Raw genomic sequence first — 14,474 nt, 5'->3', positions numbered from 1 at the left:
ATAGCCTGAAGAAAAAGCAACAACAGCTTCAAGCTGATCAAGACTTGCTAGCAGACAGATGGACCGAAGTCCTTGCGGCCTAGGAATACGAACTCGAGCGCCCCTCCAAGAGTTACCCAAAATGCAGGTTGCTACCTCACCTCGAGGAGGAAGCATTGAAACCTCATTCACCAGTGTACGATGCGGCTGACTGGCCACTACGTGGCCGAGCCAGAGAGGCGTTTCAGCCTGAAGTTCAGCCTGCACCCCGCCGCCACTCAATAAGAAATACCAAGGCCCGGGGCAACACACGGGACCTGCGAGACGTATTGGACAGTAAGGCAAAACTTGCAAGGTCAATAAACGGGTCATGGGCACGCGTGCCAACACAAGACGATGATCGTCACGCCAGATACACCAAAAGTAAATCCGGCCGGGCCGAATACAGCAGATAAGACTCACATGAACTGCGTCAGGATATAGCCCGGCACAGAGGCGCCGCACACCCCCTATGCTTCACTGATGAAGTTATGGATCACGAATTCTCGGAGGGTTTCAAACCCATATATATCGAGTCATATGATGGTACAACAGATCCCACTGTATGGATTGAGGATTTCCTCCTTCACATCCACATGACTCGCGGTGATGATCTACATGCCATCAAGTACCTCCCACTAAAACTCAAAGGACCAGCTCGGCATTGGATGAATAGCTTGCCAGCAGACTCCGTCGGCAGTTGATAGGATCTGGAAGACGCATTCCTTGACAACTTCCAGGGAACTTATGTGCGACCACCGGATGCTGATGACTTGAGCCATATAACTCATCAGCCAGGGGAATCGGCCAGACAATTCTGGACACGATTCCTGACTAAGAAAAACCAAATTGTCGACTATCCGGATGCAGAGGCCTTAGCGGCATTCAAGCATAACATCCGCGACGAGTGGCTTGCCCGACACCTCGGCCAAGAGAAGCCGAAGTCTATGGCAGCCCTCACGATACTTGTCAGTGTCAAAACCAGCGGATCTCGGGTAGGGTGTCCCGAACTGTGCATCTAGGCCGGATGGTAACAGGAGGCGAGGGACACGAAGTTTTACCCAGGTTCGGGCCCTCTCGATGGAGGTAAAACCCTACGTCCTGCTTGATTAATATTGATGATATGGGTAGTAGAAGAGTAGATCTACCACGAGATCAGAGAGGCTAAACCCTAGAAGCTAGCCTATGGTATGATTGTTGTTGTGTATGTTGTCCTACGGACTAAAACCCTCTAGTTTATATAGACACAGGAGAGGGTTAGGGTTACACAAAGTCGGTTACAATGGTAGGAGATCTACATATTCATATCGCCAAGCTTGCCTTCCACACCAAGGAAAGTCCCTTCCGGACACGGGACGAAGTCTTCAATCTCGTATCTTCATAGTCCAGGAGTCCGGCTAAAGGTATAGTCCGGCTATCCGAACACCCCCTAATCCAGGACTCCCTCAGTAGCCCCTGAACCAGGCTTCAATGACGACGAGTCCGGCGCGCAGATTGTCTTCGGCATTGCAAGGCGGGTTCCTCCTCCAAGTACTTCATAGAAGATTTTGAACACAAAGATAGTGTCCGGCTCTGCAAAATAAGTTTCCACATATTGCCATAGAGAGAATAATATTTACACAAATCTAATCTGCTGACGTATTTCGTAGCGTGACACACCACGGCCAAGCCTTTATCCGAGTCATTTTATTATCCCACCTCAGCGCGTCATGCGAGGCGGTTTCCTTGGCACGTCTTGTTAAAGTAGAGATCGTGTCCCCTTATTCCGAGATTCTCATCAATACGGGCGTGGGTAACCCAACCGCGCCATTGATTACGGCGCTTGGAGATAAGCGAGTTTTACCAGGCTGGTGGGGACGCGTAGTTGCGTCCACCCATATAAGGGGATAAGGATCCACCTTTTCACCTACGCCTTCTTCCTCCCTTGCTTATCCATTCTCGCGCACTCGAGCTCCAGCGCCCAAGTCCGCACTCCCCACCTCAACCTTCTCCAGCCATGTCCGGAGGGGGAGGCAAGTGGATGGTCTCCTCCGTCACGGAGGGACACATCAAAAAACTGAGGAAGGCCGGATACTTATCTAACGACATCGCGTACTGGCTTCCCGAAAAGGGGAAGCTCATCCCCACCCCTAGGCCCCATGAGAGGGTGGTGTTCCTCCCCCATTTCCTCCGCGGACTGGGCTTCCCTCTCCACCCATTTGACCGGGGGCTCATGTTCTACTATGGCCTGGATTTCCACGATCTAGCCCTGAACTTTGTCCTCAACATCTCGGCGTTTATCGTCGTGTGCGAGGCTTTCCTCCGCATCCGCCCCCATTTCGGCCTATGGCTCAAGACTTTCAATGTCAAGCCGAAGGTGGTGCGCGGCAACCAGGCGGTGTGCCGAGGCGCCATGGTGGGCAAGATGCCCAACGTCTTATGGCTCGAGGGCTCCTTTGTGGAGACCCTGAAGGGGTGGCAATCGGGGTGGTTTTACATCACCGAGCCGCGCGACCCCGAATGGGTCGCAGTCCCCGAGTTTCGATCCAGACCCCCTACGCGGCTCACCTCCTGGAAGGAGACGGGCCTGTCGTGGGGTAAAAAAGGAGAGCTGACCGGAATCCAAACATGCGTCCAAACCCTGGTGGACAGGAAGCTCAAACTTGTCAACGTAGTCCAGGTTATGCTCATCCGCCTGATCCTCCCGTGTCAACAACGGGCTTTCAACCTGTGGGAGTTCGACCTAGCGCAGCACCAAACTCTAAGCAGGCTCTTCGACACGATGTACGAAGATGCCTGGAAGGTGCTTTCAAGGGCGCCGAGCCCCCCGCATCTGCTACCGAGGATCGCGGATTTAGTACGCAGCGTCACGCTCATGTGGTAAGCTGTTTTTTCCTTTTATAGGGTATCAGTTTTTCATAGTTTGACTCCATGTGGGATCTAAGCTCCCTTACCTTTGACAGGATTGGCAGGAGATGTCCGGACAGATCAACTGTACGGCTCCTTTGCCCGAAGGCCCAGCGGACGCTTGCTTGGCGAAGCTGCTGGTTTCGGCACCCCATGTGGTGCCGGAGAAGAAGGCCAAGAAGAGGGCCACGAGGACTCGAAAGAGTGCCCGGCGCCTGGAGGTGTCGGATCCCTCATCCGATGACTCCAAGACGCACTCCTCCCATGAAGACGAGGATGAGGAAGAAGAGACCCCTCCCCCTCCAGCGGGGGAAGGGAAGAAAAGGAAGGCCGCCCCAGCTGGGGAGGCCGAAGGGTCCAAGAAGGGGAAAACCCTTCCTCCGGACTACTCCACACCACACCGACAACGGCAGAGAGGAGTGGCCACCCAGGGCCAAGCCCCTAGCTAAATCATAAGTATCCAGATACCAGAGTAATTCATAGTATTCGTTTATTGCATAACTTTCCCTTATGTCGAATATGTTTATGAAGCCCACCCAAAGACCGGCTCGACGCATCGTCGAGCGGCTCACTGGACTCGTTGGATGTGAACTCGCTTCCGACGGCTTCCTCCCCCCGCCCTACGGACGACACCGAAGTGTTGTCCCAACAGGTTCCATTCCGGGAGGAGGTGGTCCTGGAGGCGCCACAAGGCGACCTCCCGGGGTCCAGGAGTAAAGGGGATGAAACCCCCCCAGGGCTCCAAGTCTGGCTCTAGGCCGGACACCGCTCCGGAACCTTCAAAGGTTCCAGAGTCCGGGGGGACCTCCTTCCAAGAGGAGCAAGCCCATCATGCCGGTGACCCCCATCCAACCGGAGGCGCCGGACAATCTGTTGGGGGCGCTCCAAGGCGCCTCCATCGATGTGGAGCACCGCACCATTATGAGTGCGGTGGTCCAGAAGGTTCAGTCCGCGAAGAGCGGACTGACTGAAGCTTCTACTAGCCTTTTAACAGGCTTTGAGGTAAGTAAAGAATGTGTAAATAATATTACCGCATAGATAGTAGCCCCTGATGATCTGTTTGGCGTTCGGGAAGAAAAGCCGAATAGAGGATCAAATAAAATTCCTAGGAGTCTAACAAAAAGGTGTCAATATGCACATGCAGGCTTCTCTGCTTGCGTCCGCCGCACTGACTGCGGAAGTGGACACGCTAAAGCAGAACCTCGAGCGGTCCGAGCAAGAGCTCGGGCGTGCCAAGAAGCAGCTCGAGGACAATGAAGGTAAGAAATACCTTGTTTATATATATATATATATATATATATATATATATATATATAAATGTGCAATTGCAAAAAATGACAGGATTATCGTGGCTATTGTAGGGGCCACGTCTGAGGTGGCGACCCTTAAGCAAGCGCTGGTCGAGGCCGAGAAGAGGGCGGCCATGGAGCGCACTGAGCGGGAGAAGTATGAGGCCGAGGTTGGCAAGGTGCGGCAAGAGCTCCAGGCTCTCATGGAAAAACATGAGATTTTGGAGCTTGACTCAAAGACGCGAGCGTCCGAGCTCGCGGTGGCTATTGAAAATGCCAAGTCTGCCAAGGCCGAATCCCAGAAGACCCTCCAGGAGTTGGATGATGTGAAGAAGATAGCGGCGGGTAAGGCATTCTTTATGCAAAGCAAACACATAAACGTGAGTTACTTGTTACTTACCCGAATCCGGAGCTCTCCAAGAGCGTTCGCAGATCTTCCCCGGAGTGTGTCCAATGCCACCGCATTCTATCGAGCCGAGGAGGGCTGCTCGACAGAGTAGGTGTTCTGGTCTCAGTATGCTGAGGCCGGACACCCTGTGCCCCTGAGCGACCAACTGAAGCAACTGGTCGAGCTCCACAAGGCAGCCGAATAGGCCATGAAGTGCCTCATAGTTCGGCTGTGGCCTGGAGATGCTCTGCCTGGGAGCTATTTCGGACTGGTGCGGCAGCTGGTGGAGGCCTGTCCAAGGCTCGAAGTCATCAAGCGCTTCGTCTGCATTGAAGGTGCCCGTAGGGCCCTTGCCCGTGCTAAGGTGTACTGGGGCACGCTGGATGCTGAGAAACTTGTGAAGGACGGGCCACCGCCGGGGAAAGAGCATCGCAAGCCCGAGAATTATTATAAGGATGTTCTGAAGGGTGCCTGCCTTGTGGCGGATGAATGTTCTAGGGATGTAATTTTTGAGTGAAACTTGCTCGTTTTGTCCTGTGCACTAAAAACTTGTTCATATGCGCTAAGCAATACTGTTGGAATTTAAAATATTACCTTCTGTGCGGCTGTTTATCAATTCCGAGAGATGGAAAGTCGTCGGCTTCTGCCCCCGTGCCGCTAGTGCTGGGGTGTTCGGGGATAAACCTAAGCGCTCTTTTTCCCATGTTTGGGTCCTTCGAGGGAGGCGCTCAGCCCAACGAACAAGGCAATCAGACTATAATGCATGAACACTCTCACTTAGCCATAGAATTCTATAATTTTAAATTTCGGCGAAGCCCCTGGTATTCGGAAGACCGAGTTCGGGGCGCTATCCACGCCTTGGCTGGACAGAGCCGGCTCCTCGCTCTAAGCGGCATAAGTCGTTAGGGACTCGAAAAACCTCTCGAACAGCGACCAGCTCTCACTTCATCATGACAGTCAGTTTTAGCTTTCTCCACTGAGGTGCTAGACCCAGCTCAACTGGGGCACAATCGCAGTGGTTCTCCTAGTGCTACCTTAGCCGATATAGCGGAACGTAAGGCACCAAAACATAAGAGCCGGGCAAACCCAACTATTGACCCAAGACATGATTCGGAGCCGATGCATATAATGCTATAAGTTCGGGGTGCCGCACTTGTTAAAGTGTTCGGACTTCTCACACCATATTGAGGGGTACTAAAGCCCCTGGCGTATTTAGGCCGTACCAAAGTGTACGGGTGCAATATGTCGTTAAGGAACATATATATATATATATATAAAGAGTAATGCAAAGATAGACAAAAGCTATGCACTGTTTATTAAAAAGGGTTGCGATCAAAGCAAAACGATACAAATAATGCGATAAGCAAAAGGTTGGACTATTTAACATGTCCGTTCCAGGGGCAAGCTGCGGAATAGTATGCAAAACAGGTATACTGCTCGTGATAGAGACCACCTAGGAGTTCCGTAATGCGGCGTGGCTTGTCTGCTTCCCTGGTTCTTGCATCGTTTGTGCGGCAAATGAACTGCCGAACAGGCCTTTTGAAGAATGGAGTCCTGAAAGTAAGAGAAAATTAAAAAATCGGCAGCCCTCGGTGCAGTTTAAGCCATGCTTCGGGCGTGCCGTGATGGTGCCCCTCCCCTGTACCCATGGTATTTCTAGAGCGTAGTTATGTATGTGAAGCACTGGCGTCGCCTTTTTCCTAGGGCTGGGGTTGGGGCCGCATTGCTACGCCTGCTCGGATCGTGCCAGGCGGTCTTGTTATAGGTTACTCCGGGCGCGCTTGACGGTGTCTGGTCGTTTAGTGGCCGGACTGGAGAACTACCTGGAGAGGCTTCTTTGTACTTCCGCTGCAAGGGCCGCCGTGTGCTCCTCCGTTCGGAGGGAGCGTTCGGTGTTTCCATTGACCGGAATTACTCCTCGAGGGCCTGGCATCTTGAGCTTAAGGTATGCGTAGTGCGGTACCGCATTGAACTTGGCGAATGCGGTTCGCCCGAGCAGTGCGTGATAGCCACTGCGGAATGGGACTATGTCGAAGATTAACTCCTCGCTTCAGAAATTATCCGGAGATCCGAAGACCACTTCAAGTGTGACTGAGCCTGTACAGTTGGCCTCTACACCTGGTATTACGCCTTTAAAGGTTGTTTTGGTGGGCTTAATCCTCGAGGGATCTATGCCCATTTTCCACACTTTATCCTGGTAAAGCAGGTTCAGGCTGCTGCCGCCATCCATAAGGACTCTAGTGAGATGAAATCCATCAATAATTGGGTCTAGAACCAATGCGGCGAATCCGCCATGACGGATGCTAGTGGGGTGGTCCCTTCGATCAAAGGTGATCGGGCAGGAGGACCATGGGTTGAACTTTGGGGCGACTGGCTCTACCGCGTATACGTCCCTTAACGCGCGCTTCCGCTCCCTCTTGGGGACGTGGGTTGCGTATATCATGTTCACCGTCTGCACTTGTGGGGGAAAACCCTTCTGTCCACTGTTGTTCAGCGGCCGGGGCTCTTCGTCGTCATCGCTATGCATCCCCTTGTCTTTGTTTTTGGCATTTAACTTGCCTGCCTGCTTGAACACCCAACAATCCCTGTTGGTGTGATTGGCCGGCTTTTCGGGGGTGCCATGTATCTGGCACAAGCAGTCGAGTATATGGTCCAAACTGGACGGGCCCCTAGGATTCCTTTTGAATGGCTTTTTCCACTGACCGGATTTAGAGCCTCTGAATCCGGCATTAACTGCCGTATCCTTAGCATTGTCGCCGTTAATGCAGAGCTTCTGCTTGTTGCGACGCGACCTGCCACTACTGTCCCTGGTATCCGAATTACCAGGGTTCTTGGTCATATTGTTGCTATGAGCAAGCCAGCTGTCTTCTCCCATGCAAAAGCGGGTCATGAGTGTCGTGAGTGCTGCCATAGACTTCGACTTTTCCTGTCCAAGGTGCCGGGCAAGCCACTCGTCACGGATATTGTGCTTGAAGGCTGCTAGGGCCTCAGCGTTCGGACAGTCGACTATTTGATTTTTCCTTGTTAGGAACTGTGTCCAGAATTGCCTGGCCGATTCCTCTGGCTGCTGAATTACGTGACTTAGGTCATCGGCGTCTAGGGGTCGCACATAAGTGCCCTGGAAATTGTCGAGGAATGCGGCTTCCAGGTCCTCCCAACAACTGATTGATCCTGTTGGCAAGCCGTTAAGCCAATGCCGAGCTGGTCCTTTAAGCTTGAGTGGGAGGTATTTGATGGCGTGGAAATCATCGCCGCGGGCCATGTGGATATGAAGGAGATAATCCTCGATCCATACCGCAGGATTTGTTGTGCCATCATATGATTCGATGTTTACGGGTTTGAAACCCTCGGGGATTTGATAATCCATTATTTCGTCTGTGAAGCATAGTGGGTGTGCGGCGCCTCTGTACTGGGCTATATCACGACGTAGCTCCAATGAGCTTTGTCTACTGTGTTCGGCCCTGCCGAATTTGTGGCCAGCGTGACGATTACCGTCTCGAGCCGTGGGGCGCCCACGTGATCCGTAGATCGATCTTGTTTGCCTTGCCTTGTCCTCCAACATATCTCATAAGTCCAGTGCATATTCCCGTGTCTTGGTACGGGGTGCGGCTTGAGTGGAGGGCCGAGAGGCCTCTCTGTCGCGGCCACGAGGTGGCCGGTCGGCCGCATGCAGTGCTTCCTCCTCTAATCGGGGTAGCAACCTGCACTTTGGGTAGCTCTTGGAGGGGCATTCGAGTTTATGCTCTTCGGCCGCAAGGACTTCAGTCCATCTGTCGACTAGCAAATCTTGATTAGCTCTAAGCTGTTGCTGTTTTTTCTTGAGGCTTCTTGCCGTGGCCATAAGCCTGCGTTGAAAATGCTCTTGCTCGACAGGATCCTCTGGCATGATGAATTCGTCGTCGTCAAGGCTTGCCTCGTCTTCGGAGGGAGGCATATAATTATCGTCCTCGACCTCTCTGTCTGCCGCTCTCTCATGAGGGCTGGTTTCTCCATCCTCCCGTGCTAAATCTTGCTGGAGGGGGTTTTCTTCGGCACTTTCCAGAGTATTATTATCTCCTGTGCTGGAATCACCGTATTTGTTTTGGCGGGATTTTGAGCGGCGCCGCTGACGCCGGCGCTTAGGCTGTTTCTTGGAGGGGTCATCCTCCGCTGTTCCATTGCCATCTCCTTCTTTTGGGGTGTCCACCATGTATATGTCATATGACGAGGTGGCTTTCCAGGGCCTGATAGGCGCTGGTTCTTCATCGTCTCCTTCATCGGCGTCCATACCGTCGATGTCTTCGGAGTCGAAGTCGAGCATGTCGGTTAAGTCGTCGACAGTGGCTACAAAGTGGGTGGTGGGTGGGCTTTGAATTTCTTCATCGTCCGAATCCCAACCTTGCTGACCGTAATCCGGCCAGGGCTCTCCTGATAAAGAGAGAGACTTCGGTGTCTTCAGAATATCGCCAAAAGGCGAGTGCTGAAAGATGTCCGCGGCAGTAAACTCCATGATCGGCGCCCAATCGGATTCGATCGGCACGGGCGCGGAGGGTTCGGAGTCCGGAGAGGAGTCCGGCTCCTTGGAGTCACGAGTCTCGCAGAGTGCGGGGCTGCTGTTTGGCTCGATCGCCGTTGGGATCGCAGCCCCCGAGGCGGCGTCCAACCACCCATCCTCGATCGGTGCAGTTGGCTCCGAATTAAGGGTCGAAGCCAATGCGGGTGCAGCCTCTAGGGCACTGTTCGGCGGCAGAGCTAGATCATGCTCGTCGTGACAATGCGGCGCGCTCGGCAGTGGCTCGAATCCGTCAAAGATCAAGTCCCCGCGGATGTCAGCAATGTAGTTTAAGCTTCCAAATCTGACCTGACGGCCAGCGGCATAGCTTTCGATCTGCTCCAGATGGCCAAGTGAATTGGCCCGCAGTGCGAAGCCACCAAAGACGAAGATCTGTCCGGGGAGGAAGGTCTCACCCTGGACTGCATCGCCATTGATGATCGTAGGAGCCATCAAGCCTGACGGTGACGACACAGAGGAACTCTCAATGAAAGCACCAATGTCGGTGTCAAAACCGGCGGATCTCGGGTAGGGGGTCCCGAACTGTGCGTCTGGGCCGGATGGTAACAGGAGGCGAGGGACATGAAGTTTTACCCAGGTTCAGGCCCTCTCGATGGAGGTAAAACCCTACGTCCTGCTTGATTAATATTGATGATATGGGTAGTACAAGAGTAGATCTACCACGAGATCAGAGAGGCTAAACCCTAGAAGCTAGCCTATGGTATGATTGTTGATGTTGTCCTACGGACTAAAACCCTCTGGTTTATATAGACACTGGAGAGGGTTAGGGTTACACAAAGTCGGTTACAATGGTAGGAGATCTACATATCCGTATCGCCAAGCTTGCCTTCCACGCCAAGGAAAGTCCCTTCCGGACATGGGACGAAGTCTTCAATCTCGTATCTTCATAGTCCAGGAGTCCGGCTGAAGGTATAGTCCGGCTATCCGAACACCCCCTAATCCAGGACTCCCTCAACACTCATGACCCGCTTTTGCGTGGGCGAGGATAGTTGGCTGGCTTGCAGCAACAACACATCCAGGAATCCGGGCACCCCAGATAACAAAGATGCCAACGACAAACCATGACGCAACAAACACAAGCGCCGCAAATATGGTGATAAAACCAATAATACGGCAGTTAATGCCGGGTTTAGGGTCCCAAAGCCCGGTCAGCGGAAAGGGCCGCCCAAAAATACAAATCCGGGTCCATCTAGTCTGGACCGCATACTCGCTCGCCAATGCCAAATTCATGGCACCCCAGAAATGCCAGCCACCCATACCAATAGAGAATGCTGGGTCTTCAAACAAGCCGGCAGGGCAAGCACCAAACACAAAGAAGGGTCTCAAAGCGACGATAGCGACGAAGAGCCCAAATTTCCAAACACAGGAGGGCAAAAGAAACTCCCCCCATACTCAATCGGTGAATGTGGTAAATACCACTCAAACAGACCACTTTGACCAGATATACACCCTTAAGGATGGCAGCTTAACGGAACTCGCCGTCCCACAATATAAGCTAGGGCCGGTCACCTTCAACCGCACGGATCGTCCGGTCAACGCCAACCGGGGCAATCTAGCCGCACTAATCCTCGACCCAATAATAAACGGGTTCCACCTCACTCGAGTCCTTATGGATGGAGGTAGCAGTTTAAATCTACTTTACCAGGATACAGTGCGCGAGATGGGCATTGATCAGTCAATGATGAAGCCCACTAAGGCCACTTTCAGCGGTATCATACCAGGTATGGAGGTCAACTGTACAGGCTCCATTTCCCTCGAGGTAATCTTTGGATCACCAGAAAATTACCGTACCGAAGGGTTAATCTTCGAAATCGCCCCTCTCCGCAGTGACTATCAAGCACTGCTCGGGCGAACCGTGTTCACTCGATTCAACGCGGTGCCACATTATGCCTACCGTAAGCTCAAAATGCCCGGTCCACGCGGCGTCATCACGGTTCATGGCAAGGCTGAATTTTCTTTCGACGCCAATGAATACATCACTCCCTTAGCAGCAAGAACACCGAGCAGCACCGTGCAGCGGAACCTCGAGTCGACACCTAGGCTCCCGGACACCGTCAAGGGGCTCCGAACTACTTTGCGGAAGGATACTCTGGCTCATCCAGGGTTCAATTAAAACACTCCGGCAAATGCCACGACAGGCCGAACTGAGCGGCTCAATCGCCCTTCGGCACGCAAACATTTCTTATATTTCCTTCGCAAGTCCACCTTTGCACCGACCAGGACGGACTCCATAGAGGCAGCTCGAACGCGCCTGGGGATCCTTAGACATTCCCCGCAGCGACCGTCCGTCTACAATATGGACCCGCACTCAACCTCTTCCCCTGGTCACAGCAGGTTCTGCTATCACAACTCCTTTTTTTATCACATTACTTGTACCATACGCATAGACGTATTATTTATACAACATGTGGATTCATATGATGTTTACCTGCTGGTTATTTCTTATCGAAATCATTTCGTCAAATGACATCCGTACACAGCGGTATGCCCTAAATATGCCAGGGGCTTCGTCTTCCCCGTAACATGGCAATAAAAGTCCGAACACTTTCACGGAAGTTCAGCACCCCGAACTTATAACATTATATGCATCAGCTTCGAATCATGTCTTGGGTCAATAGTTGGGTTTGCCCGGCTCCTATGTTTTGGTACCTTACGCTCCGCTATATCAGCTAAGGTAGCACTGGGAGAACTACTGCGATTGTGTCCCGGTTCTTCCGGACGAGCACCTCAGTAGAGAAAGCCGAAAACTGACTGTCATGATATGGTGAGAGCCGGTCAGCTGTTCGAGCGGTCACAAAATCTTTAAGGATTTCTCCGCACAATGCCATAACCAATGCAGCGTGCGATGGATCAGCTTTTTTTCGATCAGGCACTCATAAAGCCCCTAGTACGGTCTTCCGAACACAAGGGGCTGGCCGACCATACTAAAGCTCCTCTGGCTAAGTGAGAGTGATAAAGCCCTATAGTCTGATTGCCTGGTTCGTTGTGCTGAGCACCTCCCTTGGAGGACCCAAAACTGGGACAAAGAGTGCTCAGGTTTATCCCGAACACCCCCATACTCCTTACGTGGGGGCAGAAAAAACGGCTGCACAGGAGGGTAAACTTTTATACAACAGTCGACATATCAACGACCTTGTTTAAACATTATAACAGACAGTATGATCCGCATTCAGGGAAATATAATGTCCTTGGTACATAGCTCCGCCACAAGGTAGGATCCTTTCAGGACACTCCTATAATATGATTCGGGCTTGCGGTGCTCCTTCTCCTCCGGCGGTCCTTCGGTCACCAACTTTTCGGCATCCATCTTCCCCCAGTGCACCGTTGCAAGGGCGAAGGCCATTCGCGCCCCTTCTATACATACCGACCGCTTGATGACGTCAAGTTGAGGGCAAGCGCTTATAAGCTTCCTTACGAGCCTGAAGTAGCTGCTTGGAATCGGTTCGGCAGGCCATAGCTGGATAAACACATATTTCATGGCTAGTTCCACTGCCTTATGCAGTTCGATCAGCTGTTTCAGTTGATCGGCAAAAGGCACCGGATAATTCGGTGCCAAATACTGAGACCAAAAAAGCTTATCGGTGGTGTTCCTTCCTTCGGCTCGGTAGAAGTGAGCGGCATCTGATATGCTGTGTGGCAACTCGACAAATACACCTGAGAAGTCTAGATTCACAATCAGAAACATAGTTTTTCCTTCAAATATTTTCTTTACATGGGAAAAGCTTACCTGCCGCGATCTTCCTCGCCTCTTGGATCCCTTGCAGCGCGCTTTCGGTTTCCCCCTGGGCATCGCTCATGGCTTGGTGCGCCTTGGTGTGTTCGAACTCTTTCTCCGTTAAACTCTGCTCCAAGGCCTCGCATTTACTTACGGCCTCTTGCATCCCCTGCTCAGCTTTAATAACTCTGGCTTCGTGTTTCTCACGAAGAGCCCGCTTCGTGGCCGCCTTTTTTTCGGCCTCAGCAACAGCCCTTTTGTGGGCCTCGACTTCGGTCATAACTCCTAGCACAAATATTTGGCTTACTTCACACTGAACATTTATCTCGCAATAAATGCACATAATACTGGTGCATACCTTGTTTATCTCTCAACTGCATTTGCAATCGGCCAATTTCTTCTCTGGCCCACTCCAGACTTTGATTCAGTCCGGCGATCTCCGCAGTGTGAGAGGCAGCAGCCGCTACAGGTATCTGCTTGAAACAGGAGAGAAATCAATGTCATTTAGTGAGTCTTCCTGAGATCATGAATTCGATCCCCTGTCCGGTTCTTTCTTTCACCGAACAGTGTATCAGGGGCTACTATCTATACTATGACACTCTTCGATAACTCATATAACATACCTCAAAGCCTTTTATAAGACTGATACAGGCTTCGTTCAGTCCACTCTCGGTCGACTAAATTTTCTCACTCACTGCGCCCATCAGGGCACGGTGTTCATCAACGATGGAGGCATCTCGTAGCGCCACCAACAAAGCATCTGACACTTCTGGATGGACAGAGGTTGCCGGCGAAATCTATTTCCCCACGTCTCCGGCCCCTGCGGTTCGACCTCCAGGCGCCGCCTTCACGGCTTGTTCCTTTTCTCCTTGGTCGGGGTCCTTTCGGGACGAGGCCTCGGTGTTTGGCACCTATTTGGAGGAAGGGTCCTTCGGGGGCGTCCCGCTCTCCACAACGTTTGAGCTCAGCAGGTCCTTCGATGAGGATTGTTCGGTACGGGACCTCGCCGGACTACAAGAAATATACGGCTTAGGTTAAAATACTAAGCCACAATGAGTCCGGACGCTTAAACGTATTCGGATACTCACGAGTTCACCAGGGGCTGGGCCCTGGGATCCCATGCCAGGCCGCTGTCGGCGGCGGCAGGAGACTCCTCTTGATGAGGAATCTTTCCTCTTTTGGGTAGTTCAGCCTCCAAAGATGCGGAGGCCGTCCTCTTCCTTCTTCCCTCCGCAGGGGATTCATCTCCCTCCTCCTTTTTGTCCTCTTCGAAGGCGGAATGGGCATCAGAGCCTTCGGGTATTGTGCCCGAAGTGCCGCGACGACGAAGGCTGCCCCGGGTCTTTTTAGCCCCTTCTCGGCCGTCTTCTCCGGCACCTTGTAAGGCGCCGGGACCAGCATCTTCGTCAGAAGTGGGATGGCCGGGTCTTTGGGCAGCGGGATCGGACAATGGATCCGCTCCGCCTTCTTCATCCAGCTCTGGGAAAGTTGAATAAACACGCGTCAAGCGCGTCCATTGGGTCATGCGGATGGAAAAGTTTGACAAACTCACCGAACTTGCAGGGCGGGACAGTTGGTACCTGCGGTCTTCGGCGGAGTCCGGCCATGATTTGCTGGACTTAAAAA

This window comes from Triticum dicoccoides, chromosome 3A, assembly GCF_002162155.2.
Source record: "Triticum dicoccoides isolate Atlit2015 ecotype Zavitan chromosome 3A, WEW_v2.0, whole genome shotgun sequence".
NCBI lineage: Eukaryota > Viridiplantae > Streptophyta > Magnoliopsida > Poales > Poaceae > Triticum > Triticum dicoccoides.
This window is presented reverse-complemented; position numbering follows the sequence as displayed.